Source organism: Phalangium opilio, unplaced genomic scaffold, assembly GCF_054372755.1.
Source record: "Phalangium opilio isolate 3A_F unplaced genomic scaffold, DU_Popi_V2 ptg000209l_1, whole genome shotgun sequence".
In the NCBI taxonomy this organism is placed as follows: domain Eukaryota; kingdom Metazoa; phylum Arthropoda; class Arachnida; order Opiliones; family Phalangiidae; genus Phalangium; species Phalangium opilio.
In genome coordinates this window covers 13,276,899-13,299,606 of record NW_028324217.1, presented here as the reverse complement: position 1 = coordinate 13,299,606, position 22,708 = coordinate 13,276,899, and the positions used below count along the sequence as shown (strand labels likewise).

Genomic DNA, 22,708 nt, shown 5'->3' with positions numbered 1-22,708 from the left:
AAAAGTGATATAGCCAACGGCACGCAGTGTTCCTAAGTGGTCTCACTCCCAAGCACTGACTGCGCTCGACGCTGCTTAACTTCGGTGATCGGACGATAACCGGTGTATTCAGCGTGACATGGCCGTTGCCGACAGTGCTAGTTAATAATTTGAATTTAATTAACCTTCATCTTTATAAAACAATAACAAAAAGAAGATATGTTTGCTTTTTTCATATCTGATGGAATTTAAAAGGGGAAACAAAAAGGAAAAAGCCAACGGCACGCAGTGTTCAAAAGTACTGACTGCGCTCGACACAGCTTAACTTCGGTGATCGGACGAGAACCGGTGTTTTCAGCGTGATATGGCCGTTGCCGAGAGCGCTAGTTACTAATTCGAATTTAAATTAAGTGAGACAAATTAACCATCATCTTTTTAAAACCATAACAAAAAGAAAATATGTTTTCGTTATACATACCTATTGGAATTTAATAGAGGAAAAAAAGTGAAAAAGCCAACGGCACGAACTGTTCCTTAGTGATCTCCCTCCCAAGTACTGACTGCGCTCGACGCTGCTTAACTTCGGTGATCGGACGAGAACCGGTGTTTTCAGCGTGATATGGCCGTTGCCGAGAGTGCTAGTTAATAATTCGAATTTAAATTAAGTGAGACAAATTAACCTTCATCTTTTTAAAACAATAACAAAATGAAAATATGTTTGCTTTTTTCATATCTTTTGGAATTTAAAAGAGGGGAAAAAAGTGATATAGCCAACGGCACGCAGTGTTCCTAAGTGGTCTCCCTCCCAAGCACTGACTGCGCTCGACGCTGCTTAACTTCGGTGATCGGACGATAACCGGTGTATTCAGCGTGATATGGCCGTTGCTGACAGTGCTAGTTAATAATTTGAATTTAATTAACCTTCATCTTTATAAAACAATAACAAAAAGAAGATATGTTTGCTTTTTTCATATCTGGTGGAATTTAAAAGAGGAAACAAAAAGGAAAAAGCCAACGGCACGCAGTGTTCAAAAGTACTGACTGCGCTCGACACAGCTTAATTTCGTTGATCGGACGAGAACAGGTGTTTTCAGCGTGATATGGCCGTTGCCGAGATCGCTAGTTACTAATTCGAATTTAAATTAAGTGAGACAAATTAACCATCATCTTTTTAAAACAATAACAAAAAGAAAATATGTTTGCGTTATACATACCTATTGGAATTTAATAGAGGAAAAAAAGTGAAAAAGCCAACGGCACGCACTGTTCCTAAGTGATCTCCCTCCCAAGTACTGACTGCGCTCGACGCTGGTTAACTTCGGCGATCGGACGAGAACCGCTGTATTCAGCGTGATATGGCCGTTGCCGCCAGTGCTAGTTACTAATTTGAATTTAATTAACCTTCATCTTTATAAAACAATAACAAAAAGAAGATATGTTTGCTTTTTTCATATCTGGTGGAATTTAAAAGAGGAAACAAAAAGGAAAAAGCCAACGGCACGCAGTGTTCAAAAGTACTGACTGCGCTCGACACAGCTTAACTTCGGTGATCGGACGAGAACCGGTGTTTTCAGCGTGATATGGCCGTTGCCGAGAGCGCTAGTTACTAATTCGAATTTAAATTAAGTGAGACAAATTAACCTTCATCTTTTTAAAACAATAACAAAATGAAAATATGTTTGCTTTTTTCATATCTATTGGAATTTAAAAGAGGGGAAAAAAGTGATATTGCCAACGGCATGCAGTGTTCCTAAGTGGACTCCCTCCCAAGCACTGACTGCTCTCGACGCTGCTTAACTTCGGTGATCGGACGATAACCGGTGTATTCAGCGTGATATGGCCGTTGCTGACAGTGCTAGTTAATAATTTGAATTTAATTAACCTTCATCTTTATAAAACAATAACAAAAAGAAGATATGTTTGCTTTTTTCATGTCTAATGGAATTTAAAAGAGGAAACAAAAAGGAAAAAGCCAACGGCACGCAGTGTTCAAAAGTACTGACTGCGCTCGACACAGCTTAACTTCGTTGATCGGACGAGAACAGGTGTTTTCAGCGTGATATGGCCGTTGCCGAGAGCGCTAGTTACTAATTCGAATTTAAATTAAGTGAGACAAATTAACCATCATCTTTTTAAAACAATAACAAAAAGAAAATATGTTTGCGTTATACATTCCTATTGGAATTTAATAGAGGAAAAAAAGTGAAAAAGCCAACGGCACGCACTGTTCCTAAATGATCTCCCTCCCAAGTACTGACTGCGCTCGACGCTGGTTAACTTCGGCGATCGGACGAGAACCGCTGTATTCAGCGTGATATGGCCGTTGCCGCCAGTGCTAGTTACTAATTTGAATTTAATTAACCTTCAGCTTTATAAAACAATAACAAAAAGAAGATATGTTTGCTTTTTTCATATCTGGTGGAATTTAAAAGAGGAAACAAAAAGGAAAAAGCCAACGGCACGCAGTGTTCAAAAGTACTGACTGCGCTCGACACAGCTTAACTTCGGTGATCGGACGAGAACCGGTGTTTTCAGCGTGATATGGCCGTTGCCGAGAGCGCTAGTTACTAATTCGAATTTAAATTAAGTGAGACAAATTAACCTTCATCTTTTTAAAACAATAACAAAATGAAAATATGTTTGCTTTTTTCATATCTATTGGAATTTAAAAGAGGGGAAAAAAGTGATATTGCCAACGGCACGCAGTGTTCCTAAGTGGACTCCCTCCCAAGCACTGACTGCTCTCGACGCTGCTTAACTTCGGTGATCGGACGATAACCGGTGTATTCAGCGTGATATGGCCGTTGCTGACAGTGCTAGTTAATAATTTGAATTTAATTAACCTTCATCTTTATAAAACAATAACAAAAAGAAGATATGTTTGATTTTTTCATATCTGGTGGAATTTAAAAGAGGAAACAAAAAGGAAAAAGCCAACGGCACGCAGTGTTCAAAAGTACTGACTGCGCTCGACGCTGCTTAACTTCGGTGATCGGACGAGAACCGGTGTTTTCAGCGCGATATGGCCGTTGCCGAGAGCGCTAGTTACTAATTCGAATTTAAATAAAGTGAGACAAATTAACATTCATCTTTTTAAAACAATAACAGAAAGAAAATATGTTTGCGTTTTCATATCTATTAGAATTTAAAAGAGGAAAAAAAGTGAAAAAGCAAACGGCACGCACTGTTCCTAAGTGGTCTCCCTCCCAAGTACTGACTGCGCTCGACGCTGCTTAACTTCGGTGATCGGACGAGAACCGGTGTTTTCAGCGTGATATGGCCGTTGCCGAGAGTGCTAGTTAATAATTCGAATTTAAATTAAGTGAGACAAATTAACCTTCATCTATTTAAAACAATAACAAAAAGAAAACATGTTTGCTATTTTCATATCTATTGGAATTTAAAAGAGCGAAAAAAAGTGATATAGCCAACGGCACGCAGTGTTCCTAAGTGGTCTCACTCCCAAGCACTGACTGCGCTCGACGCTGCTTAACTTCGGTGATCGGACGATAACCGGTGTATTCAGCGTGACATGGCCGTTGCCGACAGTGCTAGTTAATAATTTGAATTTAATTAACCTTCATCTTTATAAAACAATAACAAAAAGAAGATATGTTTGCTTTTTTCATATCTGATGGAATTTAAAAGGGGAAACAAAAAGGAAAAAGCCAACGGCACGCAGTGTTCAAAAGTACTGACTGCGCTCGACACAGCTTAACTTCGGTGATCGGACGAGAACCGGTGTTTTCAGCGTGATATGGCCGTTGCCGAGAGCGCTAGTTACTAATTCGAATTTAAATTAAGTGAGACAAATTAACCATCATCTTTTTAAAACCATAACAAAAAGAAAATATGTTTTCGTTATACATACCTATTGGAATTTAATAGAGGAAAAAAAGTGAAAAAGCCAACGGCACGAACTGTTCCTTAGTGATCTCCCTCCCAAGTACTGACTGCGCTCGACGCTGCTTAACTTCGGTGATCGGACGAGAACCGGTGTTTTCAGCGTGATATGGCCGTTGCCGAGAGTGCTAGTTAATAATTCGAATTTAAATTAAGTGAGACAAATTAACCTTCATCTTTTTAAAACAATAACAAAATGAAAATATGTTTGCTTTTTTCATATCTTTTGGAATTTAAAAGAGGGGAAAAAAGTGATATAGCCAACGGCACGCAGTGTTCCTAAGTGGTCTCCCTCCCAAGCACTGACTGCGCTCGACGCTGCTTAACTTCGGTGATCGGACGATAACCGGTGTATTCAGCGTGATATGGCCGTTGCTGACAGTGCTAGTTAATAATTTGAATTTAATTAACCTTCATCTTTATAAAACTATAACAAAAAGAAGATATGTTTGCTTTTTTCATATCTGGTGGAATTTAAAAGAGGAAACAAAAAGGAAAAAGCCAACGGCACGCAGTGTTCAAAAGTACTGACTGCGCTCGACACAGCTTAATTTCGTTGATCGGACGAGAACAGGTGTTTTCAGCGTGATATGGCCGTTGCCGAGATCGCTAGTTACTAATTCGAATTTAAATTAAGTGAGACAAATTAACCATCATCTTTTTAAAACAATAACAAAAAGAAAATATGTTTGCGTTATACATACCTATTGGAATTTAATAGAGGAAAAAAAGTGAAAAAGCCAACGGCACGCACTGTTCCTAAGTGATCTCCCTCCCAAGTACTGACTGCGCTCGACGCTGGTTAACTTCGGCGATCGGACGAGAACCGCTGTATTCAGCGTGATATGGCCGTTGCCGCCAGTGCTAGTTACTAATTTGAATTTAATTAACCTTCATCTTTATAAAACAATAACAAAAAGAAGATATGTTTGCTTTTTTCATATCTGGTGGAATTTAAAAGAGGAAACAAAAAGGAAAAAGCCAACGGCACGCAGTGTTCAAAAGTACTGACTGCGCTCGACACAGCTTAACTTCGGTGATCGGACGAGAACCGGTGTTTTCAGCGTGATATGGCCGTTGCCGAGAGCGCTAGTTACTAATTCGAATTTAAATTAAGTGAGACAAATTAACCTTCATCTTTTTAAAACAATAACAAAATGAAAATATGTTTGCTTTTTTCATATCTATTGGAATTTAAAAGAGGGGAAAAAAGTGATATTGCCAACGGCATGCAGTGTTCCTAAGTGGACTCCCTCCCAAGCACTGACTGCTCTCGACGCTGCTTAACTTCGGTGATCGGACGATAACCGGTGTATTCAGCGTGATATGGCCGTTGCTGACAGTGCTAGTTAATAATTTGAATTTAATTAACCTTCATCTTTATAAAACAATAACAAAAAGAAGATATGTTTGCTTTTTTCATGTCTAATGGAATTTAAAAGAGGAAACAAAAAGGAAAAAGCCAACGGCACGCAGTGTTCAAAAGTACTGACTGCGCTCGACACAGCTTAACTTCGTTGATCGGACGAGAACAGGTGTTTTCAGCGTGATATGGCCGTTGCCGAGAGCGCTAGTTACTAATTCGAATTTAAATTAAGTGAGACAAATTAACCATCATCTTTTTAAAACAATAACAAAAAGAAAATATGTTTGCGTTATACATTCCTATTGGAATTTAATAGAGGAAAAAAAGTGAAAAAGCCAACGGCACGCACTGTTCCTAAATGATCTCCCTCCCAAGTACTGACTGCGCTCGACGCTGGTTAACTTCGGCGATCGGACGAGAACCGCTGTATTCAGCGTGATATGGCCGTTGCCGCCAGTGCTAGTTACTAATTTGAATTTAATTAACCTTCATCTTTATAAAACAATAACAAAAAGAAGATATGTTTGCTTTTTTCATATCTGGTGGAATTTAAAAGAGGAAACAAAAAGGAAAAAGCCAACGGCACGCAGTGTTCAAAAGTACTGACTGCGCTCGACACAGCTTAACTTCGGTGATCGGACGAGAACCGGTGTTTTCAGCGTGATATGGCCGTTGCCGAGAGCGCTAGTTACTAATTCGAATTTAAATTAAGTGAGACAAATTAACCTTCATCTTTTTAAAACAATAACAAAATGAAAATATGTTTGCTTTTTTCATATCTATTGGAATTTAAAAGAGGGGAAAAAAGTGATATTGCCAACGGCACGCAGTGTTCCTAAGTGGACTCCCTCCCAAGCACTGACTGCTCTCGACGCTGCTTAACTTCGGTGATCGGACGATAACCGGTGTATTCAGCGTGATATGGCCGTTGCTGACAGTGCTAGTTAATAATTTGAATTTAATTAACCTTCATCTCTATAAAACAATAACAAAAAGAAGATATGTTTGCTTTTTTCATATCTAATGGAATTTAAAAGAGGAAACAAAAAGGAAAAAGCCAACGGCACGCAGTGTTCAAAAGTACTGCCTGCGCTCGACACAGCTTAACTTCGGTGATCGGAGGAGAACCGGTGTTTTCAGCGTGATATGGCCGTTGCCGAGAGTGCTAGTTACTAATTCGAATTTAAATTAAGTGAGACAAATTAACCATCATCTTTTTAAAACAATAACAAAAAGAAAATATGTTTGCGTTATACATACCTATTGGAATTTAATAGAGGAAAAAAAGTGAAAAAGCCAACAGCACGCTGTGTTGCTAAGTGGTCTCCCTCCCAAGTACTGACTGCGCTCGACGCTGCTTAACTTCGGTGTTCGGACGAGAACCGGTGTTTTCAGCGTGATATTGCCGTTGCCGATAGTGCTAGTTAATAGTTCGAATTTTAACTAAGTAAGTCAAATTAACTTTCATCTTTTTAAAACAATAACAAAAAGAAAATATGTTTGCTTTTTTCATATCTATTGGAATTTAAAAGAGGACAAAAAAGTGAAAAAGCCAACGGCACGCAGTGTTGCTAAGTGGTCTCCCTCCCAAGCACTGACTGCGCTCGACGCTGCTTAACTTCGGTGATCGGACGAGAACCGGTGTATTCAGCGTGATATGGCCGTTGCCGACAGTGTTAGTTAATAATTTGAATTTAATTAACCTTCATCTTTATAAAACAATAACAAAAAGAAGATATGTTTGTTTTTCATATCTGGTGGAATTTAAGAGGAAACAAAAGTGAAAAAGCCAACGGCACGCAGTGTTCCCAAGTACTGACTGCGCTCGACACAGCTTAACTTCGGTGATCGGACGAGAACCGGTGTTTTCAGCGTGATATGGCCGTTGCCGAGAGCGCTAGTTACTAATTCGAATTTAAATTAAGTGAGACAAATTAACCTTCATCTTTTTAAAACAATAACAAAAATAAAATATGTTTGCTTTTTTCATATCTATTGGAATTTAAAAGAGGAAAAAAAGTGAAAAAGCCAACGGCACGCAGTGTTCCTAAGTGGTCTCCCTCCCAAGTACTGACTGCGCTCGACGCTGCATAACTTCGGTGTTCGGACGAGAACCGGTGTTTTCAGCGTGATATGGCCGTTGCCGAAAGTGCTAGTTAATAATTCGAATTTAAATTAAGTGAGACAAATTAACCTTCATCTTTTTAAAACAATAACAAAATGAAAATATGTTTGCTTTTTTCATATCTATTGGAATTTAAAAGAGGGGAAAAAAGTGATATAGCCAACGGCACGCAGTGTTCCTAAGTGGTCTCCCTCCCAAGCACTGACTGCGCTCGACGCTGCTTAACTTCGGTGATCGGACGAGAACAGGTGTTTTCAGCGTGATATGGCCGTTGCCGAGAGTACTAGTTAATAATTTGAATTTAATTAATCTTCATCTTTATAAAAAAATAACAAAAAGAAGATATGTTTGCTTTTTTCATATCTGGTGTAATTTAAAAGAGGAGACATAAAGGAAAAAGCCAACGGCACGCAGTGTTCAAAAGTACTGACTGCGCTCGACACAGCTTAACTTCGGTGATCGGACGAGAACCGGTGTTTTCAGCGTTATATGGCCGTTGCCGAGAGCGCTAGTTACTAATTCGAATTTAAATTAAGTGAGACAAATTAACCATCATCTTTTTAAAACAATAACAAAAAGAAAATATGTTTGCGTTATACATACCTATTGGAATTTAATAGAGGAAAAAAAGTGAAAAAGCCAACGGCACGCACTGTTCCTAAGTGATCTCCCTCCCAAGTACTGACTGCGCTCGACGCTGGTTAACTTCGGCTATCGGATGAGAACCGCTGTATTCAGCGTGATATGGCCGTTGCCGACAGTGCTAGTTAATAATTTGAATTTAATTAACCTTCATCTTTATAAAACAATAACAAAAAGAAGATATGTTTGCTTTTTTCATATCTGGTGGAATTTAAAAGAGGAAACAAAAAGGAAAAAGCCAACGGCACGCAGTGTTCCCAAGTACTGACTGCGCTCGACGCTGCTTAACTTCGGTGATCGGACGAGAACCGGTGTTTTCAGCGTGATATCGCAGTTGCCGAGTGTGCTAGTTAATATTTCGAATTTAAATTAAGTGAGACAAATTAACCATCATCTTTTTAAAACAATAACAAAAAGAAAATATGTTTGCGTTATACATACCTATTGGAATTTAATAGAGGAAAAAAAGTGAAAAAGCCAACGGCACGCACTGTTCCTAAGTGATCTCACTCCCAAGTACTGACTGCGCTCGACGCTGGTTAACTTCGGCTATCGGATGAGAACCGCTGTATTCAGCGTGATATGGCCGTTGCCGACAGTGCTAGTTAATAATTTGAATTTAATTAACCTTCATCTTTATAAAACAATAACAAAAAGAAGATATGTTTGCTTTTTTCATATCTGGTGGAATTTAAAAGAGGAAACAAAAAGGAAAAAGCCAACGGCACGCAGTGTTCAAAAGTACTGACTGCGCTCGACACAGCTTAACTTCGGTGATCGGACGAGAACCGGTGTTTTCAGCGTGATATGGCCGTTGCCGAGAGCGCTAGTTACTAATTCGAATTTAAATTAAGTGAGACAAATTAACCATCATCTTTTTAAAACAATAACAAAAAGAAAATATGTTTGCGTTATACATACCTATTGGAATTTAATAGAGGAAAAAAAGTGAAAAAGCCAACGGCACGCACTGTTCCTAAGTGATCTCCCTCCCAAGTACTGACTGCGCTCGACGCTGGTTAACTTCGGCGATCGGACGAGAACCGCTGTATTCAGCGTGATATGGCCGTTGCCGACAACGCTAGTTAATAATTTGAATTTAATTAACCTTCATCTTTATAAAACAATAACAAAAAGAAGATATGTTTGCTTTTTTCATATCTGGTGGAATTTAAAAGAGGAAACAAAAAGGAAAAAGCCAACGGCACGCAGTGTTCCCAAGTACTGACTGCGCTCGACGCTGCTTAACTTCGGTGATCGGACGAGAACCGGTGTTTTCAGCGTGATATCGCAGTTGCCGAGTGTGCTAGTTAATATTTCGAATTCAAATTAAGTGAGACAAATTAACCATCATCTTTTTAAAACAATAACAAAAAGAAAATATGTTTGCGTTATACATACCTATTGGAATTTAATAGAGGAAAAAAAGTGAAAAAGCCAACGGCACGCACTGTTCCTAAGTGATCTCCCTCCCAAGTACTGACTGCGCTCGACGCTTGTTAACTTCGGTGATCGGACGATAACCGGTGTATTCAGCGTGATATGGCCGTTGCTGACAGTGCTAGTTAATAATTTGAATTTAATAAACCTTCATCTTTATAAAACAATAACAAAAAGAAGATATGTTTGCTTTTTTCATATCTGGTGGAATTTAAAAGAGGAAACAAAAAGGAAAAAGCCAACGGCACGCAGTGTTCAAAAGTACTGACTGCGCTCGACACAGCTTAACTTCGGTGATCGGACGAGAACCGGTGTTTTCAGCGTGATATGGCCGTTGCCGAGAGCGCTAGTTACTAATTCGAATTTAAATTAAGTGAGACAAATTAACCATCATCTTTTTAAAACAATAACAAAAAGAAAATATGTTTGCGTTATACATACCTATTGGAATTTAATAGAGGAAAAAAAGTGAAAAAGCCAACGGCACGCACTGTTCCTAAGTGATCTCCCTCCCAAGTACTGACTGCGCTCGACGCTGGTTAACTTCGGCGATCGGACGAGAACCGCTGTATTCAGCGTGATATGGCCGTTGCCGACAGTGCTAGTTAATAATTTGAATTTAATTAACCTTCATCTTTATAAAACAATAACAAAAAGAAGATATGTTTGCTTTTATCATATCTGGTGGAATTTAAAAGAGGAAACAAAAAGGAAAAAGCCAACGGCACGCAGTGTTCAAAAGTACTGACTGCGCTCGACACAGCTTAACTTCGGTGATCGGACGAGAACCGGTGTTTTCAGCGTGATATGGCCGTTGCCAAGAGCGCTAGTTACTAATTCGAATTTAAATTAAGTGAGACAAATTAACCATCATCTTTTTAAAACAATAACAAAAAGAAAATATGTTTGCGTTATACATACCTATTGGAATTTAATAGAGGAAAAAAAGTGAAAAAGCCAACGGCACGCACTGTTCCTAAGTGATCTCCCTCCCAAGTACTGACTGCGCTCGACGCTGGTTAACTTCGGCGATCGGACGAGAACCGCTGTATTCAGCGTGATATGGCCGTTGCCGACAGTGCTAGTTAATAATTTGAATTTAATTAACCTTCATTTTTATAAAACAATAACAAAAAGAAGATATGTTTGCTTTTTTCATATCTGGTGGAATTTAAAAGAGGAAACAAAAAGGAAAAAGCCAACGGCACGCAGTGTTCCCAAGTACTGACTGCGCTCGACGCTGCTTAACTTCGGTGATCGGACGAGAACCGGTGTTTTCAGCGTGATATCGCAGTTGCCGAGTGTGCTAGTTAATATTTCGAATTCAAATTAAGTGAGAATAATTAACCTTCATCTTTTTAAAACAATAACAAAAAGAAAATATGTTTGCGTTATACATACCTATTGGATTTTAAAAGAGGGAAAAAAAGTGAAAAAGCCAACGGCACGCTGTGTTCCTAAGTGGTCTCCCTCCCAAGTACTGACTGCGCTCGACGCTGCTTAACTTCGATGATCGGACGAGAACCGGTGTTTTCAGCGTGATATGGCCGTTGCCTAGAGTGCTAGTTAATAATTCGAATTTAAATAAAGTGAGACAAATTAACCTTCATCTTTTTAAAACAATAACAAAATGAAAATATGTTTGCTTTTTTCATATCTATTGGAATTTAAAAGAGGGGAAAAAAGTAATATAGCCAACGGCACGCAGTGTTCCTAACTGGTCTCCCTCCCAAGCACTGACTGCGCTCGACGCTGCTTAACTTCGGTGATCGGACGATAACCGGTGTATTCAGCGTGATATGGCCGTTGCTGACAGTGCTAGTTAATAATTTGAATTTAATTAACCTTCATCTTTATAAAACAATAACAAAAGGAAGATATGTTTGCTTTTTTCATATCTGGTGGAATTTAAAAGAGGAAACAAAAAGGAAAAAGCCAACGGCACGCAGTGTTCAAAAGTACTGACTTCGCTCGACACAGCTTAACTTCGGTGATCGGACGAGAACCGGTGTTTTCAGCGTGATATGGCCGTTGCCGAGAGCGCTAGTTACTAATTCGAATTTAAATTAAGTGAGACAAATTAACCATCATCTTTTTAAAACAATAACAAAAAGAAAATATGTTTGCGTTATACATACCTATTGGAATTTAATAGAGGAAAAAAAGTGAAAATGCCAACGGCACGCACTGTTCCTAAGTGATCTCCCTCCCAAGTACTGACTGCGCTCGACGCTGGTTATCTTCGGCGATCGGACGAGAACCGCTGTATTCAGCGTGATATGGCCGTTGCCGACAGTACTAGTTAATAATTTGAATTTAGTTAACCTTCATCTTTATAAAACAATAACAAAAAGAAGATATGTTTGCTTTTTTCATATCTGGTGGAATTTAAAAGAGGAAACAAAAAGGAAAAAGCCAACGGCACCCAGTGTTCAAAAGTACTGACTGCGCTCGACGCTGCTTAACTTCGGTGATCGGACGAGAATCGGTGTTTTCAGCGCGATATGGCCGTTGCCGAGAGCGCTAGTTACTAATTCGAATTTAAATAAAGTGAGACAAATTAACCTTCATCTTTTTAAAACAATAACAAAAAGAAAATATGTTTGCGTTTTTCATATCTTTTGGAATTTAAAAGAGGGGAAAAAAGTGATATAGCCAACGGCACGCAGTGTTCCTAAGTGGTCTCCCTCCCAAGCACTGACTGCGCTCGACGCTGCTTAACTTCGGTGATCGGACGATAACCGATGTATTCAGCGTGATATGGCCGTTGCTGACAGTGCTAGTTAATAATTTGAATTTAATTAACCTTCATCTTTATAAAACAATAACAAAAAGAAGATATGTTTGCTTTTTTCATATCTGGTGGAATTTAAAAGAGGAAACAAAAAGGAAAAAGCCAACGGCACGCAGTGTTCCCAAGTACTGACTGCGCTCGACGCTGCTTAACTTCGGTGATCGGACGAGAACCGGTGTTTTCAGCGTGATATCGCAGTTGCCGAGTGTGCTAGTTAATATTTCGAATTCAAATTAAGTGAGAATAATTAACCTTCATCTTTTTAAAACAATAACAAAAAGAAAATATGTTTGCGTTATACATACCTATTGGATTTTAAAAGAGGGAAAAAAAGTGAAAAAGCCAACGGCACGCTGTGTTCCTAAGTGGTCTCCCTCCCAAGTACTGACTGCGCTCGACGCTGCTTAACTTCGATGATCGGACGAGAACCGGTGTTTTCAGCGTGATATGGCCGTTGCCTAGAGTGCTAGTTAATAATTCGAATTTAAATAAAGTGAGACAAATTAACCTTCATCTTTTTAAAACAATAACAAAAAGAAAATATGTTTGCATTTTTCATATCTTTTGGAATTTACAAGAGGAAAAAAAGTGAAAAAGCCAACGGCACGCACTGTTCCTAAGTGATCTCCCTCCCAAGTACTGACTGCCGCTCGACGCTGCTTAACTTCGGTGATCGGACGAGAACCGGTGTTTTCAGCGTGATATGGCCGTTGCCGAGAGTGCTAGTTAATAATTCGAATTTAAATTAAGTGAGACAAATTAACCTTCATCTTTTTAAAACAATAACAAAATGAAAATATGTTTGCTTTTTTCATATCTATTGGAATTTAAAAGAGGGGAAAAAAGTAATATAGCCAACGGCACGCAGTGTTCCTAACTGGTCTCCCTCCCAAGCACTGACTGCGCTCGACGCTGCTTAACTTCGGTGATCGGACGATAACCGGTGTATTCAGCGTGATATGGCCGTTGCTGACAGTGCTAGTTAATAATTTGAATTTAATTAACCTTCATCTTTATAAAACAATAACAAAAAGAAGATATGTTTGCTTTTTTCATATCTGGTGGAATTTAAAAGAGGAAACAAAAAGGAAAAAGCCAACGGCACGCAGTGTTCAAAAGTACTGACTTCGCTCGACACAGCTTAACTTCGGTGATCGGACGAGAACCGGTGTTTTCAGCGTGATATGGCCGTTGCCGAGAGCGCTAGTTACTAATTCGAATTTAAATTAAGTGAGACAAATTAACCATCATCTTTTTAAAACAATAACAAAAAGAAAATATGTTTGCGTTATACATACCTATTGGAATTTAATAGAGGAAAAAAAGTGAAAAAGCCAACGGCACGCACTGTTCCTAAGTGATCTCCCTCCCAAGTACTGACTGCGCTCGACGCTGGTTATCTTCGGCGATCGGACGAGAACCGCTGTATTCAGCGTGATATGGCCGTTGCCGACAGTACTAGTTAATAATTTGAATTTAGTTAACCTTCATCTTTATAAAACAATAACAAAAAGAAGATATGTTTGCTTTTTTCATATCTGGTGGAATTTAAAAGAGGAAACAAAAAGGAAAAAGCCAACGGCACCCAGTGTTCAAAAGTACTGACTGCGCTCGACGCTGCTTAACTTCGGTGATCGGACGAGAATCGGTGTTTTCAGCGCGATATGGCCGTTGCCGAGAGCGCTAGTTACTAATTCGAATTTAAATAAAGTGAGACAAATTAACCTTCATCTTTTTAAAACAATAACAAAAAGAAAATATGTTTGCGTTTTTCATATCTTTTGGAATTTAAAAGAGGGGAAAAAAGTGATATAGCCAACGGCACGCAGTGTTCCTAAGTGGTCTCCCTCCCAAGCACTGACTGCGCTCGACGCTGCTTAACTTCGGTGATCGGACGATAACCGATGTATTCAGCGTGATATGGCCGTTGCTGACAGTGCTAGTTAATAATTTGAATTTAATTAACCTTCATCTTTGTAAAACAATAACAAAAAGAAGATATGTTTGCTTTTTTCATATCTGGTGGAATTTAAAAGAGGAAACAAAAAGGAAAAAGCCAACGGCACGCAGTGTTCAAAAGTACTGACTTCGCTCGACACAGCTTAACTTCGGTGATCGGACGAGAACCGGTGTTTTCAGCGTGATATGGCCGTTGCCGAGAGCGCTAGTTACTAATTCGAATTTAAATTAAGTGAGACAAATTAACCTTCATCTTTTTAAAACAATAACAAAAAGAAAATATGTTTGCATTTTTCATATCTTTTGGAATTTACAAGAGGAAAAAAAGTGAAAAAGCCAACGGCACGCACGGTTCCTAAGTGGTCTCCCTCCCAAGTACTGACTGCGCTCGACGCTGCTTAACTTCGGTGATCGGACGAGAACCGGTGTTTTCAGCGTGATATGGCCGTTGCCGAGAGTGCTAGTTAATAATTCGAATTTAAATTAAGTGAGACAAATTAACCTTCATCTTTTTAAAACAATAACAAAATGAAAATATGTTTGCTTTTTTCATATCTTTTGGAATTTAAAAGAGGGGAAAAAAGTGATATAGCCAACGGCACGCAGTGTTCCTAAGTGGTCTCCCTCCCAAGCACTGACTGCGCTCGACGCTGCTTAACTTCGGTGATCGGACGATAACCGATGTATTCAGCGTGATATGGCCGTTGCTGACAGTGCTAGTTAATAATTTGAATTTAATTAACCTTCATCTTTGTAAAACAATAACAAAAAGAAGATATGTTTGCTTTTTTCATATCTGGTGGAATTTAAAAGAGGAAACAAAAAGGAAAAAGCCAACGGCACGCAGTGTTCAAAAGTACTGACTTCGCTCGACACAGCTTAACTTCGGTGATCGGACGAGAACCGGTGTTTTCAGCGTGATATGGCCGTTGCCGAGAGCGCTAGTTACTAATTCGAATTTAAATTAAGTGAGACAAATTAACCTTCATCTTTTTAAAACAATAACAAAAAGAAAATATGTTTGCATTTTTCATATCTATTGGAATTTAAAAGAGGGGAAAAAAGTGATATAGCCAACGGCACGCAGTGTTCCTAAGTGGTCTCCCTCCCAAGCACTGACTGCGCTCGACGCTGCTTAACTTCGGTGATCGGACGATAACCGGTGTATTCAGCGTGATATGGCCGTTGCTGACAGTGCCAGTTAAAAATTTGAATTTAATTAACCTTCATTTTTATAAAACAATAACAAAAAGAAGATATGTTTGCTTTTTTCTTATCTGGTGGAATTTAAAAGAGGAAAAAAAGTGAAAAAGCCAACGGCACGCACTGTTCCTAAGTGGTCTCCCTCCCAAGTACTGACTGCGCTCGACGCTGCTTAACTTCGGCGATCGGACGAGAACCGGTGTTTTCACCGTGATATGGCCGTTGCCGAGAGTGCTAGTTAATAATTCGAATTTAAATAAATTGAGACAATTTAACCTTCACCTTTTTGAAACAATAACAAAAATAAAATACGTTTACTTTTTTCATATCTATTGGAATTTAAAAGAGGAAAAAAAGTGAAAAAGACAACGGCACGCAGTGTTCCTAAGTGGTCTCCCTCCCAAGTACTGACTGCGCTCGACGCTGCTTAACTTCGGTGATCGGACGAGAACCGCTGTATTCAGAGTGATATGCCCGTTGCCGACAGTGGTAGTTAATAATTTGAATTAAATTAACCTTCATCTTTATAAAACAATAACAAAAAGAAGATATGTTTGCTTTTTTATATCTGGTGGAATTTAAAAGAGGAAACAAAAAGGAAAAAGCCAACGGCACGCAGCGTTCAAAAGTACTGACTGCGCTCGACGCTGCTTAACTTCGGTGATCGGACGAGAACCGGTGTTTTCAGCGCGATATGGCCGTTGCCGAGAGCGCTAGTTACTAATTCGAATTTAAATAAAGTGAGACAAATTAACCTTCATCTTTTTAAAACAATAACAAAAAGAAAATATGTTTGCGTTTTTCATATCTATTGGAATTTAAAAGAGGAAAAAAAAGTGAAAAAGCCAACGGCACGCAGTGTTCCTAAGTGGTCTCCCTCCCAAGCACTGACTGCGCTCGACGCTGCTTAAATTCAGTGATCGGACGAGAACCGGTGTATTCAGCGTGATATGGTCGTTGCCGACAGTGCTAGTTAATAATTTGAATTTAATTAACCTTCATCTTTATAAAACAATAACAAAAAGAAGATATGTTTGCTTTTTTCATATCTGGTGGAATTTAATAGAGGAAACAAAAAGGAAAAAGCCAACGGCACGCAGTGTTTCCAAGTACTGACTGCGCTCGACGCTGCTTAACTTCGGTGATCGGACGAGAACCGGTGTTTTCAGCGCGCTATGGCCGTTGCCGAGAGCGCTAGTTACTAATTCGAATTTAAATAAAGTGAGACAAATTAACCTTCATCTTTTTAAAACAATAACAAAAAGAAAATATGTTTGCGTTATACATACCTATTGGAATTTAAAAGAGGAAAAAAAGTGAAAAAGCCAACGGCACGCACTGTTCCTAAGTGATCTCCCTCCCAAGTACTGACTGCGCCCGACGCGGCTTAACTTCGGTGATCGGACGAGAAACGGTGTTTTCAGCGTGATATGGCCGTTGCCGAGAGTGCTAGTTAATATTTCGAATTTAAATTAAGTGAGACAAATTAACCATCTTTATAAAACAATATCAAAAAGAAGATATGTTTGCTTTTATCATATCTGGTGGAATTTAAAAGAGGAAATAAAAGTGCAAAAGCCAACGTCATGCAGTGTTTCCAAGTACTGACTGCGCTCGACGCTGCTTAACTTCGGTGATCGGACGAGAACCGGTGTTTTCAACGTTATATGGCCGTTGCCGACAGTGCTAGTTAATAATTTGAATTTAATTAACCTTCATCTTTATAAAACAATAACAAAAAGAAGATATGTTTGCTTTTTTCATATCTGGTGGAATTTAATAGAGGAAACAAAAAGGAAAAAGCCAACGGCACGCAGTGTTTCCAAGTACTGACTGCGCTCGACGCTGCTTAACTTCGGTGATCGGACGAGAACCGGTGTTTTCAGCGCGATATGGCCGTTGCCGAGAGCACTAGTTACTAATTCGAATTTAAATAAAGTGAGATAATTTAACCTTCACCTTTTTGAAAATATAACAAAAATAAACTATGTTTACTTTTTCATATCTATTGGAATTTAAAAGAGGAAAAAAAGTGAAAAAGACAACGGCACGCATTGTTCCTAAGTGGTCTCCCTCCCAAGTACTGACTGCGCTCGACGCTGCTTAACTTCGGTGATCGGACGAGAACAGCTGTATTCAGCGTGATACGTCCGTTGCCGACAATAGTAGTTAATAATTTGAATTTAATTAACCTTCATCTTTATAAAACAATAACAAAAATAAGATATGTTTGCTTTTTTCATATCTGGTGGAATTTAAAAGAGGAAACAAAAAGGAAAAAGCCATCGGCACGCAGCGTTCAAAAGTACTGACTGCGCTCGACGCTGCTTAACTTCGGTGATCGGACGAGAACCGGTGTATTCAGCGTGATATGGCCGTTGCCGACTGTGCTAGTTAATAATTTGAATTTAATTAATTTTCATCTTTATAAAACAATAACAAAAAGAAGATATGTTTGCTTTTTTCATATCTGGTGGAATTTAAAAGAGGAAACAAAAAGGAAAAAGCCAACGGCACGCAGTGTTCAAAAGAACTGACTGCGCTCGACGCTGCTTAACTACGGTGATCGGACGAGAACCGGTGTTTTCAGCGTGATATGGCCGTTGCCGAGAGCGCTGGTTACTAATTCGAATTTAAATAAAGTGAGACAAATTAACCTTCATCTTTTTAAAACAATAACAAAAAGAAAATATGTTTGCGTTTTTCATATCTATTGGAATTTAAAAGAGGAAAAAAATGAAAAAGCCAACGGCACGCACTGTTCCTAAGTGTTCTCCCTCCCAAGTACTGACTGCGCTCGACGCTGCTTAACTTCGGTGATCGGACGAGAACCGGTGTTTTCAGCGTGATATGGCCGTTGCCGAGAGCGCTAGTTACTAATTCGAATTTAAATTAAGTGAGACAAATTAACCTTCATCTTTTTAAAACAATAACAAAAAGAAAATATGTTTGCGTTATACATACCTATTGGAATTTAAAAGAGGAAAAAAAGTGAAAAAGCCAACGGCACGCACTGTTCCTAAGTGATCTCCCTCCCAAGTACTGACTGCGCTCGACGCTGCTTAATTTCGGCGATCGGACGAGAACCGGTGTATTCAGCGTGATATGGCCGTTGCCGACAGTGCTAGTTAATAATTTGAATTTAATTAACCTTCATCTTTATAAAACAATAACAAAAAGAAGATATGTTTGCTTTTTTCATATCTGGTGGAATTTAAAAGAGGAAACGAAAAGGAAAAAGCCAACGGCAGGCAGTGTTCAAAAGTACTGACTGCGCTCGACGCTACTTAACTTCGGTGATCGGACGAGAACCGGTGTTTTCAGCGTGATATGGCCGTTGCCGAGAGCGCTAGATACTAATTCGAATTTAAATTAAGTGAGACAAATTAACCTTCATCTTTTTAAAACAATAACAAAAAGAAAATATGTTTGCGTTATACATACCTATTGGAATTTAAAAGAGGAAAAAAAGTGAAAAAGCCAACGGCACGCACTGTTCCTAAGTGTTCTCCCTCCCAAGTACTGACTGCGCTCGACGCTGCTTAACTTCGGTGATCGGACGAGAACCGCTGTATTCAGCGTGATATGGCCGTTGCCGTGAGTGCTTGTTAATAATTTGAATTTAATTAACCTTCATATATATAAAACAATAACAAAAAGAAGATATGTTTGTTTTTTCATATCTTGTGGAATTTAAAAGAGGAAACAAAAAGGAAAAAGCCAACGGCACGCAGTGTTCAAAAGAACTGACTGCGCTCGACGCTGCTTAACTACGGTGATCGGACGAGAACCGGTGTTTTCAGCGTGATATGGCCGTTGCCGAGAGCGCTGGTTACTAATTCGAATTTAAATAAAGTGAGACAAATTAACCTTCATCTTTTTAAAACAATAACAAAAAGAAAATATGTTTGCGTTTTTCATATCTATTGGAATTTAAAAGAGGAAAAAAATGAAAAAGCCAACGGCACGCACTGTTCCTAAGTGTTCTCCCTCCCAAGTACTGACTGCGCTCGACGCTGCTTAACTTCGGTGATCGGACGAGAACCGGTGTTTTCAGCGTGATATGGCCGTTGCCGAGAGCGCTATTTACTAATTCGAATTTAAATTAAGTGAGACAAATTAACCTTCATCTTTTCAAAACAATAACAAAAAGAAAATATGTTTGCGTTATACATACCTATTGGAATTTAAAAGAGGAAAAAAAGTGAAAAAGCCAACGGCACGCACTGTTCCTAAGTGATCTCCCTCCCAAGTACTGACTGCGCTCGACGCTGCTTAATTTCGGCGATCGGACGAGAACCGGTGTTTTCACCGTGATATGGCCGTTGCCGAGAGTGCTAGTTAATAATTCGAATTTAAATTAAGTGAGACAATTTAACCTTCACCTTTTTAAAACATTAACAAAAATAAAATATGTTTGCTTTTTTCATATCTATTGGAATTTAAAAGAGGAAAAAAAGTGAAAAAGCACACGGCACGCAGTGTTCCTAAGTGGTCTCCCTCCCAAGTACTGACTGCGCTCGACGCTTCTTAACTTCGGTGTTCGGACGAGAACCGGTGTTTTCAGCGTGATATGGCCGTTGCCGAGAGTGCTAGTTAATAGTTCGAATTTAAATTAAGTGAGACAAATTAACCATCTTTTTAAAACAATAACAAAAAGAAAATATGTTTGCTTTTTTCATATCTATTGGAATTTAAAAGAGGAAAAAAAAGTGAAAAAGCCAACGGCACGCAGTGTTCCTAAGTGGTCTCCCTCCCAAGCACTGACTTTGCTCGACGCTGCTTAACTTCGGTGATCGGACGAGAACCGGTGTATTCAGCGTGATATGGGCGTTGCCGACAGTGCTAGTTAATAATTTGAATTTAATTAACCTTCATCTTTATAAAACAATAACAAAAAGAAGATATGTTTGCTTTTTTCATATCTGGTGGAATTTAAAAGAGGAAACGAAAAGGAAAAAGCCAACGGCACGCAGTGTTCAAAAGTACTGACTGCGCTCGACGCTACTTAACTTCGGTGATCGGACGAGAACCGGTGTTTTCAGCGTGATATGGCCGTTGCCGAGAGCGCTAGATACTAATTCGAATTTAAATTAAGTGAGACAAATTAACCTTCATCTTTTTAAAACAATAACAAAAAGAAAATATGTTTGCGTTATACATACCTATTGGAATTTAAAAGAGGAAAAAAAGTGAAAAAGCCAACGGCACGCACTGTTCCTAAGTGTTCTCCCTCCCAAGTACTGACTGCGCTCGACGCTGCTTAACTTAGGTGATCGGACGAGAACCGCTGTATTCAGCGTGATATGGCCGTTGCCGTGAGTGCTTGTTAATAATTTGAATTTAATTAACCTTCATATATATAAAACAATAACAAAAAGAAGATATGTTTGTTTTTTCATATCTTGTGGAATTTAAAAGAGGAAACAAAAAGGAAAAAGCCAACGGCATGCAGTGTTCAAAAGAACTGACTGCGCTCGACGCTGCTTAACTACGGTGATCGGACGAGAACCGGTGTTTTCAGCGTGATATGGCCGTTGCCGAGAGTGCTAGTTAATATTTCGAATTTAAATTAAGTGAGACAAATTAACCTTCATCTTTATAAAACAATATCAAAAAGAAGATATGTTACATTTGCTTGAATTAGAGCAAAACGTACAAAAACTATGGTTTCAGCGGTTATATTTGAAAATAGTGAAAAAATACTCAAAATATGCTTCTCTGGCCGTGAAACGTCGAGTCAGAAAATTATATTAAAAATCGAGGTACATTTTTATTTATTGATCAATCGAGATGAAATCCCTTTTAATGAGTATTTTATAGGTAAATAAGCTGAATTCAGTCAAAAATTTGTCCAGAAAAAAATGTATTCAAAATTGTACCGAAAAAATCGCATGTTTTTTTTTCAATTTACAAAATCCGTGACAACGATTTCTTATTGAAATTTAAATTTGAACAGTTTTTTGAATGAATATCGTTACATTTGCTTGAATTAAAGCAAAAAGTACAAAAACTATGGTTTCAGCGGTTATATTTGAAAATAGTGAAAAAAAACTCAAAATGTGCTTCTCTGGTCGAGAAACGTCGATTTTGAAAATGTTATTAAATATCAAGGTACATTTTTATTTATTGATCAATCGAGATGAAATCACTTTTAATGAGTATTTTATAGATAAATAAGTTGAACTCGATCAAAAATTTGTCCAGAAAAAAATGCATTCAAAAGTGTACCAAAAAAATCGCATGTTTTTTTTCTTCAAGTTACAAAATCCGTGACTACGATTTCTTATTGAAAATTAAATTTGAACAGTTTTTTGAATGAATATCGTTACATTTGCTTGAATTAAAGCAAAAAGCACAAAAACTATGGTTTCAGCGGTTATATTTGAAAATAGTGAAAAAAAACTCAAAATGTGCTTCTCTGGTCGAGAAACGTCGATTTTGAAAATGTTATTAAAAATCAAGGTACATTTTTATTTATTGATCAATCGAGATGAAATCACTTTCAATGAGTATTTTATAGATAAATAAGCTGAATTCATTAAAAAATTTGTCCAGAAAAAAATGCATTCAAAAGTGTACCGAAAAAATCGCATGTTTTTTTTCTTCAAGATACAAAATCCGCGACAACGATTTTTTATTGAAAACTAAATTTGAACAGTTTTTTGAATGAATATCGTTATATTTGCTTGAATTAGAGCAAAACGTACAAAAACTATGGTTTCAGCGGTTATATTTGAAAATAGTGAAAAAAAACTCAAAATATGCTTCTCTGGCCGTGAAACGTCGATTCAGAAAATTATATTAAAAATCGAGGTACATTTTTAATTATTGATCAATCGAGATGAAATCCCTTTTAATGAGTATTTTATAGATAAATAAGCTGAATTCATTAAAAAATTTGCCCAGAAAAAAATGCATTCAAAAGTGTACCGAAAAAATCGCATGTTTTTTTTCTTCAAGATACAAAATCCGTGACAACGATTTCTTATTGAAAATTGAATTTGAACAGTTTTTTGAATGAATATCGTTACATTTGCTTGATTTAAAGCAAAAAGTACAAAAACTATGGTTCAGTGATTATATTTGAAAATAGTGAAAAAAAAACTCAAAATGTTCTTCTCTGGTCGAGAAACGTCGATTTTGAAAATTCTATTAAAAATCGAAGTACATTTTTATTTATTGATCAATCGAGATGAAATCGCTTTTAATGAGTATTTTATATGTATTTAAGCTAAATTCGGTCAAATATTTGTCAAGAAAAAAATGTATTCAAAATTGTACCGAAAAAATCGCA

At 38.1% G+C, this 22,708-nt stretch overlaps 2 non-coding genes and 75 pseudogenes across 2 annotated transcripts; all 77 read right to left on the bottom strand.

The window, feature by feature from the left end:
- Window positions 1-11: 11 nt before the first annotated feature.
- LOC149620507 (5S ribosomal RNA) lies at window positions 12-130 on the bottom strand (annotated as a pseudogene).
- Window positions 131-252: 122 nt separating this feature from the next.
- On the bottom strand, window positions 253-355 carry LOC149620506 (5S ribosomal RNA; annotated as a pseudogene).
- Window positions 356-491: 136 nt separating this feature from the next.
- LOC149620505 (5S ribosomal RNA) lies at window positions 492-610 on the bottom strand (annotated as a pseudogene).
- Window positions 611-747: 137 nt separating this feature from the next.
- On the bottom strand, window positions 748-866 carry LOC149620504 (5S ribosomal RNA; annotated as a pseudogene).
- Window positions 867-1,227: 361 nt separating this feature from the next.
- Window positions 1,228-1,346, bottom strand: LOC149620503 (5S ribosomal RNA; annotated as a pseudogene).
- A 122-nt stretch (window positions 1,347-1,468) lies between these two features.
- Window positions 1,469-1,571, bottom strand: LOC149620502 (5S ribosomal RNA; annotated as a pseudogene).
- Window positions 1,572-1,708: 137 nt separating this feature from the next.
- Window positions 1,709-1,827, bottom strand: LOC149620501 (5S ribosomal RNA; annotated as a pseudogene).
- A 361-nt stretch (window positions 1,828-2,188) lies between these two features.
- LOC149620500 (5S ribosomal RNA) lies at window positions 2,189-2,307 on the bottom strand (annotated as a pseudogene).
- A 122-nt stretch (window positions 2,308-2,429) lies between these two features.
- LOC149620499 (5S ribosomal RNA) lies at window positions 2,430-2,532 on the bottom strand (annotated as a pseudogene).
- A 137-nt stretch (window positions 2,533-2,669) lies between these two features.
- On the bottom strand, window positions 2,670-2,788 carry LOC149620498 (5S ribosomal RNA; annotated as a pseudogene).
- A 122-nt stretch (window positions 2,789-2,910) lies between these two features.
- On the bottom strand, window positions 2,911-3,013 carry LOC149620497 (5S ribosomal RNA; annotated as a pseudogene).
- Window positions 3,014-3,148: 135 nt separating this feature from the next.
- On the bottom strand, window positions 3,149-3,267 carry LOC149620496 (5S ribosomal RNA; annotated as a pseudogene).
- Window positions 3,268-3,404: 137 nt separating this feature from the next.
- On the bottom strand, window positions 3,405-3,523 carry LOC149620495 (5S ribosomal RNA; annotated as a pseudogene).
- A 122-nt stretch (window positions 3,524-3,645) lies between these two features.
- On the bottom strand, window positions 3,646-3,748 carry LOC149620494 (5S ribosomal RNA; annotated as a pseudogene).
- Window positions 3,749-3,884: 136 nt separating this feature from the next.
- Window positions 3,885-4,003, bottom strand: LOC149620493 (5S ribosomal RNA; annotated as a pseudogene).
- A 137-nt stretch (window positions 4,004-4,140) lies between these two features.
- Window positions 4,141-4,259, bottom strand: LOC149620492 (5S ribosomal RNA; annotated as a pseudogene).
- Window positions 4,260-4,620: 361 nt separating this feature from the next.
- LOC149620491 (5S ribosomal RNA) lies at window positions 4,621-4,739 on the bottom strand (annotated as a pseudogene).
- A 122-nt stretch (window positions 4,740-4,861) lies between these two features.
- Window positions 4,862-4,964, bottom strand: LOC149620490 (5S ribosomal RNA; annotated as a pseudogene).
- A 137-nt stretch (window positions 4,965-5,101) lies between these two features.
- Window positions 5,102-5,220, bottom strand: LOC149620489 (5S ribosomal RNA; annotated as a pseudogene).
- Window positions 5,221-5,581: 361 nt separating this feature from the next.
- LOC149620488 (5S ribosomal RNA) lies at window positions 5,582-5,700 on the bottom strand (annotated as a pseudogene).
- Window positions 5,701-5,822: 122 nt separating this feature from the next.
- Window positions 5,823-5,925, bottom strand: LOC149620487 (5S ribosomal RNA; annotated as a pseudogene).
- A 137-nt stretch (window positions 5,926-6,062) lies between these two features.
- LOC149620486 (5S ribosomal RNA) lies at window positions 6,063-6,181 on the bottom strand (annotated as a pseudogene).
- A 122-nt stretch (window positions 6,182-6,303) lies between these two features.
- LOC149620485 (5S ribosomal RNA) lies at window positions 6,304-6,406 on the bottom strand (annotated as a pseudogene).
- Window positions 6,407-6,542: 136 nt separating this feature from the next.
- On the bottom strand, window positions 6,543-6,661 carry LOC149620484 (5S ribosomal RNA; annotated as a pseudogene).
- A 137-nt stretch (window positions 6,662-6,798) lies between these two features.
- Window positions 6,799-6,917, bottom strand: LOC149620483 (5S ribosomal RNA; annotated as a pseudogene).
- Window positions 6,918-7,035: 118 nt separating this feature from the next.
- LOC149620482 (5S ribosomal RNA) lies at window positions 7,036-7,138 on the bottom strand (annotated as a pseudogene).
- Window positions 7,139-7,274: 136 nt separating this feature from the next.
- Window positions 7,275-7,393, bottom strand: LOC149620481 (5S ribosomal RNA). Its single transcript, XR_016375587.1, has one exon. It is a non-coding gene; the product is annotated as a 5S ribosomal RNA (ribosomal RNA).
- Window positions 7,394-7,530: 137 nt separating this feature from the next.
- Window positions 7,531-7,649, bottom strand: LOC149620480 (5S ribosomal RNA; annotated as a pseudogene).
- Window positions 7,650-8,010: 361 nt separating this feature from the next.
- LOC149620479 (5S ribosomal RNA) lies at window positions 8,011-8,129 on the bottom strand (annotated as a pseudogene).
- A 122-nt stretch (window positions 8,130-8,251) lies between these two features.
- On the bottom strand, window positions 8,252-8,354 carry LOC149620478 (5S ribosomal RNA; annotated as a pseudogene).
- Window positions 8,355-8,490: 136 nt separating this feature from the next.
- Window positions 8,491-8,609, bottom strand: LOC149620477 (5S ribosomal RNA; annotated as a pseudogene).
- Window positions 8,610-8,731: 122 nt separating this feature from the next.
- On the bottom strand, window positions 8,732-8,834 carry LOC149620476 (5S ribosomal RNA; annotated as a pseudogene).
- A 136-nt stretch (window positions 8,835-8,970) lies between these two features.
- LOC149620475 (5S ribosomal RNA) lies at window positions 8,971-9,089 on the bottom strand (annotated as a pseudogene).
- A 122-nt stretch (window positions 9,090-9,211) lies between these two features.
- On the bottom strand, window positions 9,212-9,314 carry LOC149620474 (5S ribosomal RNA; annotated as a pseudogene).
- Window positions 9,315-9,450: 136 nt separating this feature from the next.
- LOC149620473 (5S ribosomal RNA) lies at window positions 9,451-9,569 on the bottom strand (annotated as a pseudogene).
- Window positions 9,570-9,691: 122 nt separating this feature from the next.
- Window positions 9,692-9,794, bottom strand: LOC149620472 (5S ribosomal RNA; annotated as a pseudogene).
- A 136-nt stretch (window positions 9,795-9,930) lies between these two features.
- On the bottom strand, window positions 9,931-10,049 carry LOC149620471 (5S ribosomal RNA; annotated as a pseudogene).
- Window positions 10,050-10,171: 122 nt separating this feature from the next.
- LOC149620470 (5S ribosomal RNA) lies at window positions 10,172-10,274 on the bottom strand (annotated as a pseudogene).
- A 136-nt stretch (window positions 10,275-10,410) lies between these two features.
- Window positions 10,411-10,529, bottom strand: LOC149620469 (5S ribosomal RNA; annotated as a pseudogene).
- Window positions 10,530-10,651: 122 nt separating this feature from the next.
- On the bottom strand, window positions 10,652-10,754 carry LOC149620468 (5S ribosomal RNA; annotated as a pseudogene).
- A 137-nt stretch (window positions 10,755-10,891) lies between these two features.
- On the bottom strand, window positions 10,892-11,010 carry LOC149620467 (5S ribosomal RNA; annotated as a pseudogene).
- Window positions 11,011-11,147: 137 nt separating this feature from the next.
- On the bottom strand, window positions 11,148-11,266 carry LOC149620466 (5S ribosomal RNA; annotated as a pseudogene).
- Window positions 11,267-11,388: 122 nt separating this feature from the next.
- LOC149620465 (5S ribosomal RNA) lies at window positions 11,389-11,491 on the bottom strand (annotated as a pseudogene).
- Window positions 11,492-11,627: 136 nt separating this feature from the next.
- LOC149620464 (5S ribosomal RNA) lies at window positions 11,628-11,746 on the bottom strand (annotated as a pseudogene).
- A 362-nt stretch (window positions 11,747-12,108) lies between these two features.
- LOC149620463 (5S ribosomal RNA) lies at window positions 12,109-12,227 on the bottom strand (annotated as a pseudogene).
- A 122-nt stretch (window positions 12,228-12,349) lies between these two features.
- LOC149620462 (5S ribosomal RNA) lies at window positions 12,350-12,452 on the bottom strand (annotated as a pseudogene).
- Window positions 12,453-12,589: 137 nt separating this feature from the next.
- Window positions 12,590-12,708, bottom strand: LOC149620461 (5S ribosomal RNA; annotated as a pseudogene).
- Window positions 12,709-12,844: 136 nt separating this feature from the next.
- On the bottom strand, window positions 12,845-12,964 carry LOC149620460 (5S ribosomal RNA; annotated as a pseudogene).
- A 137-nt stretch (window positions 12,965-13,101) lies between these two features.
- Window positions 13,102-13,220, bottom strand: LOC149620459 (5S ribosomal RNA; annotated as a pseudogene).
- A 122-nt stretch (window positions 13,221-13,342) lies between these two features.
- On the bottom strand, window positions 13,343-13,445 carry LOC149620458 (5S ribosomal RNA; annotated as a pseudogene).
- A 136-nt stretch (window positions 13,446-13,581) lies between these two features.
- On the bottom strand, window positions 13,582-13,700 carry LOC149620457 (5S ribosomal RNA; annotated as a pseudogene).
- Window positions 13,701-14,062: 362 nt separating this feature from the next.
- Window positions 14,063-14,181, bottom strand: LOC149620456 (5S ribosomal RNA; annotated as a pseudogene).
- A 122-nt stretch (window positions 14,182-14,303) lies between these two features.
- On the bottom strand, window positions 14,304-14,406 carry LOC149620455 (5S ribosomal RNA; annotated as a pseudogene).
- A 136-nt stretch (window positions 14,407-14,542) lies between these two features.
- LOC149620454 (5S ribosomal RNA) lies at window positions 14,543-14,661 on the bottom strand. Its single transcript, XR_016375594.1, has one exon. It is a non-coding gene; the product is annotated as a 5S ribosomal RNA (ribosomal RNA).
- A 137-nt stretch (window positions 14,662-14,798) lies between these two features.
- On the bottom strand, window positions 14,799-14,917 carry LOC149620453 (5S ribosomal RNA; annotated as a pseudogene).
- A 122-nt stretch (window positions 14,918-15,039) lies between these two features.
- LOC149620452 (5S ribosomal RNA) lies at window positions 15,040-15,142 on the bottom strand (annotated as a pseudogene).
- Window positions 15,143-15,279: 137 nt separating this feature from the next.
- On the bottom strand, window positions 15,280-15,398 carry LOC149620451 (5S ribosomal RNA; annotated as a pseudogene).
- Window positions 15,399-15,519: 121 nt separating this feature from the next.
- Window positions 15,520-15,638, bottom strand: LOC149620450 (5S ribosomal RNA; annotated as a pseudogene).
- A 136-nt stretch (window positions 15,639-15,774) lies between these two features.
- Window positions 15,775-15,893, bottom strand: LOC149620449 (5S ribosomal RNA; annotated as a pseudogene).
- Window positions 15,894-16,014: 121 nt separating this feature from the next.
- Window positions 16,015-16,117, bottom strand: LOC149620448 (5S ribosomal RNA; annotated as a pseudogene).
- A 137-nt stretch (window positions 16,118-16,254) lies between these two features.
- LOC149620447 (5S ribosomal RNA) lies at window positions 16,255-16,373 on the bottom strand (annotated as a pseudogene).
- A 122-nt stretch (window positions 16,374-16,495) lies between these two features.
- LOC149620446 (5S ribosomal RNA) lies at window positions 16,496-16,598 on the bottom strand (annotated as a pseudogene).
- Window positions 16,599-16,734: 136 nt separating this feature from the next.
- Window positions 16,735-16,853, bottom strand: LOC149620445 (5S ribosomal RNA; annotated as a pseudogene).
- Window positions 16,854-17,212: 359 nt separating this feature from the next.
- LOC149620444 (5S ribosomal RNA) lies at window positions 17,213-17,315 on the bottom strand (annotated as a pseudogene).
- Window positions 17,316-17,450: 135 nt separating this feature from the next.
- On the bottom strand, window positions 17,451-17,569 carry LOC149620443 (5S ribosomal RNA; annotated as a pseudogene).
- Window positions 17,570-17,691: 122 nt separating this feature from the next.
- On the bottom strand, window positions 17,692-17,794 carry LOC149620442 (5S ribosomal RNA; annotated as a pseudogene).
- A 122-nt stretch (window positions 17,795-17,916) lies between these two features.
- Window positions 17,917-18,019, bottom strand: LOC149620441 (5S ribosomal RNA; annotated as a pseudogene).
- Window positions 18,020-18,154: 135 nt separating this feature from the next.
- On the bottom strand, window positions 18,155-18,273 carry LOC149620440 (5S ribosomal RNA; annotated as a pseudogene).
- A 136-nt stretch (window positions 18,274-18,409) lies between these two features.
- On the bottom strand, window positions 18,410-18,528 carry LOC149620439 (5S ribosomal RNA; annotated as a pseudogene).
- Window positions 18,529-18,889: 361 nt separating this feature from the next.
- On the bottom strand, window positions 18,890-19,008 carry LOC149620438 (5S ribosomal RNA; annotated as a pseudogene).
- A 121-nt stretch (window positions 19,009-19,129) lies between these two features.
- On the bottom strand, window positions 19,130-19,232 carry LOC149620437 (5S ribosomal RNA; annotated as a pseudogene).
- Window positions 19,233-19,367: 135 nt separating this feature from the next.
- LOC149620436 (5S ribosomal RNA) lies at window positions 19,368-19,486 on the bottom strand (annotated as a pseudogene).
- A 136-nt stretch (window positions 19,487-19,622) lies between these two features.
- Window positions 19,623-19,741, bottom strand: LOC149620435 (5S ribosomal RNA; annotated as a pseudogene).
- Window positions 19,742-19,877: 136 nt separating this feature from the next.
- Window positions 19,878-19,995, bottom strand: LOC149620434 (5S ribosomal RNA; annotated as a pseudogene).
- A 135-nt stretch (window positions 19,996-20,130) lies between these two features.
- Window positions 20,131-20,249, bottom strand: LOC149620433 (5S ribosomal RNA; annotated as a pseudogene).
- A 122-nt stretch (window positions 20,250-20,371) lies between these two features.
- On the bottom strand, window positions 20,372-20,474 carry LOC149620432 (5S ribosomal RNA; annotated as a pseudogene).
- A 136-nt stretch (window positions 20,475-20,610) lies between these two features.
- On the bottom strand, window positions 20,611-20,729 carry LOC149620431 (5S ribosomal RNA; annotated as a pseudogene).
- Between the last annotated feature and the right edge of the window lie 1,979 nt (window positions 20,730-22,708).